Source organism: Asparagus officinalis, chromosome 6 (assembly GCF_001876935.1).
Source record: "Asparagus officinalis chromosome 6, Aspof.V1, whole genome shotgun sequence".
Taxonomy (NCBI): domain Eukaryota; kingdom Viridiplantae; phylum Streptophyta; class Magnoliopsida; order Asparagales; family Asparagaceae; genus Asparagus; species Asparagus officinalis.
In genome coordinates, this window is record NC_033799.1 from 5,437,272 (window position 1) to 5,440,510 (window position 3,239).

Consider the following 3,239-nt stretch of genomic DNA (forward strand, 5'->3'; position numbering starts at 1 on the left):
ACAAAGGAGAGAATCAAATCCGTTCTCTCCTCTTTTGTAATCAAGTTGTAATCGAGGTCAAAGGAATCCAAGTCAATTTTCTTTATTCTCTTCTTTGTAATTTTTCCCACAAACAAAAGATGGCGACTCCGCTGGGGACAAGCTTCTCTGATGAAGAAGTGGTGGCGCAATCCGATGTTCATCTCACTGGAGCAATCGTCGAAACTCTCGTGGTAGAGTTTGATCAAGCCAAGTTTGAGAAGGCTATCTCCTCTGGATCCCTTAGCCCCAAGGCTATGCGCAAGATCCACAAAGTTTCCAAGGAGACTAAATCTCCAACTGTTGCTAGAACGCCAATGAAAGTCCTCTCCTTTGGCCAAAATTCGTCGAACAGCCCCTCCGCTCTAGGAGCGGGCTCAACCTCTGCTGAACTCGCACAACGAGTTGAATATCCCACCTCCGCGTCAACACGACGTGCCACAGGCCTTAGACGGCCTATAAAGGAGACGAGCTCCATAAACGTCAACGACGCTGCTGCTAAGGCTTTGAAACAGGCCAAGAAGAACGCTGCTCGTCGAAGAAGAAGGTCTCAGCGACGAGCACAACTTCGAGAAAATCGATCCCCCAACCAACGCGAACTTCGCGTTCGTGAGCCTAAACGCGACCCTGAACTTCGCATTTATGAGCCCAAACATGAGCTTCGTGAGAACCAGACTGAACGCAGCCCTCAATGGCGCGTTTTACAGCCGAAACGCGGACCTCAAGCCTTCGTTGAACGCGAACTTCAACTTCGCGTTTCCCAGTCAAAATACGACCCTCGCGTCGATACTGAAGAATGCGACCTTCGCGTTTCAAGTACCAAACGCGACCCTCGCGTTTCAAGTACCAAACGCGACCCTCGCGTTTCAAGTACCAAACGCGATCTTCGTGCCAAACGCGACCTTCGCGTTTCAAGTGCCAAACGCGACCTTCGTGTATCAAGTGCCAAACGCGACCCTCGCGTCCCAAGTTCCAAATCCAAAAGAACGCGACCCTCATGTCGCCAAACCAAAACACGACCCTCGCGTTTCAAGTGCCAAACGCGATCTTCGCGTTTCAAGTGCCAAACGCGACCTTCGTGTATCAAGTGCCAAACGCGACCCTCGCGTCCCAAGTTCCAAATCCAATACCGCGAATACTCTGCGTAGCGCGACTAGGTTGAGGGGCGGATATAAGAAGTTTATGGATTCAAAACATCTCAACCAGATCCATATTCACCAAGAGCCAGTCCTGTCCAATCATGGACTGGGGGTTCCAGTTCAAACCTCACAATCAGTGAGTAATTCTCCTCGAATCTTTATAACAGATTCGAGAGAGTTCACATCGAGAGAAAGATCGATGCAACAAGTCATTCGTTCATTTCAATGTGAATGACTGATTCCTACGGTCCTCTCGGGACGCCAATGCTGCTCATATGCGGCACAACTGCTGGTGTTTAACCAATTTACGAACGTTGCTTTACCCAACCAACGACGGCGTTCACACAAGAAGAAGACTTCTGAGGATGAATACCTTAGAGTCACTTCTAACATGATCGGCAGAGGGAGATCATCAGTTCTTAGTTCCGATGAGTCAGAGAACGATCAGTCTCCTGGCTTGAAAGACTTCCTGAATAAGTCTGATGGAGTTTATCAACATACTCGGACGCGAACAGGAGCCATTCCCCCTGTCAACTATCGGAGTTTAGCCAGAGGAACCAATTCCGATGATGAACACTCAGCCATTGCAGAGTCCCAATCATCAAGCTCTTTTGTTGAACATGAGAGCTCTGCTTATATGACGGGAAACAATGAAGATCTCGCAAAGAGACTTGATGAGCAGGAGGCCATGCTCAAATCTCAGCAAGAGGCCATCAATGAACTCATGGCCCTGTTGACTCAAATTGTCGCAGACAAGGCTAAATCTCAGAAGACAGATTCGCCACTCAGGCAAGAATCTTCCCGGAGGGGAAGAATGTCTTCATCCCGACCTCACACAAGCAAAGGGAAGAGAAAAATGGTTGATAACACGGCTTCTGACTAAGAAGCCCACAACCTGGAATCTTCCTCTGATGAAGGAAGAGAGACGGAGAACGAGCAGAATCTCCAGTCTGTCAAAATCGAGGAATTAGAAGCTCGCCTCAATGTCATTGCTAACAGAAGCGAGCTCCAAGATAAGGGAGTTGTCAGGCCCTACCCTGCCGAATGAGATGCAGCCCCTTATCCTCCAAAATTTGAAGTCCCGACGCTACAAGCTTTTGACGGCACGGGATCACCGAATCAACATATCTATCATTTCAAGTCACAGACTGGGAATGTGATATCAAACGACGCCGTACTGGCTCGATTGTTCATAGGCACCCTCAAGGGGGTTGCCTTTGAATGGTTCAGGAAACTTCCTGCGGGATGTATCCAAGAGTGGACAGATCTAGAGAGACTCTTCCTGTCAAGATTCTTTGAAGAGGATACAGAAGTCTCCATCCATATCCTTCTCGCCACTAAGCAGAAGAAGAGGGAGTCCGTCAAAGCCTTCGTTAAAAGGTTCCGAACCATGGCTCTCCGGTGTTCGTCAGTTATGACACAGTCTACCTTAGTAGAGACCTGTCGACACAACCTGCAGACCAACATCCTAGCTCGAATAGGGGTTGCAGAATATCGTTCTTGGAGACAACTGATCTCTCAAGGCGAACATGCTTAGAAGATTATTACCAGGATCAAAGCTGAAAAACAAAGTGGGCAAGATCAGCCCGAGCAATCAGACCAAGCCCAATCTTCTCCTGAGCAATCGGACCAAGCTCATTCTTCCCAGTCAGAACCAGAAGATACTACGACCACTAAAGCTAATCCTCTTCAGTAGGATGCCGGGTCTCCAATAACTATCACGTTAACAACTACCTCTGATAGTCAAGCTCGTTAGATTGTGGCCCACTAGGCGACGCGCCATGTCTACCCTTTTCCCCCATGCACTTATTCAAGACTGGGGGTTGATTTATTTGTAGTTCATTGGATTCTGAGTAATAAATTTTCTGAGTTGTTATGTTTAATAGAATACCTTTGTCAACCACAAAATCTACCAAAACTATCACGTCCATCAACTTGTCAATCCGCTTTAATAGGATGGCAGGTCCACAAAACTATCACGTTAACATTTACCTCTGGTAGTCCATCAACTTGTCAATCCGCTTCAATAGGATGATAGGTCCACTAAAACTATCACGTTAATGATCACCTCTGATAGTCTGC